This window comes from Mastomys coucha, unplaced genomic scaffold (assembly GCF_008632895.1).
Source record: "Mastomys coucha isolate ucsf_1 unplaced genomic scaffold, UCSF_Mcou_1 pScaffold6, whole genome shotgun sequence".
NCBI classification, from domain to species: domain Eukaryota; kingdom Metazoa; phylum Chordata; class Mammalia; order Rodentia; family Muridae; genus Mastomys; species Mastomys coucha.
In genome coordinates this window covers 16,992,226-16,992,429 of record NW_022196912.1, presented here as the reverse complement: position 1 = coordinate 16,992,429, position 204 = coordinate 16,992,226, and positions in this window count along the sequence as shown.

The window sequence follows — 204 nt, the reverse complement described above, 5'->3', positions numbered from 1 at the left end:
CAGGGTCTCAACCACCACCCAAGGACTGCACATGGAGGTGTCTGATTTTTCTGGCAGCATGTGTATAGTAGAGGATGCAAATTCAATCATCAATAGGAAGAGAGAAGCTCGGACCTGTGAAGGTTCTGTGCCCCATTGTAGGGAAATGCCAGGGCCAGAAAGTGGGAGAGGGCAGGGTGGCAGGCATGGGGAAGTGGGAGGCAA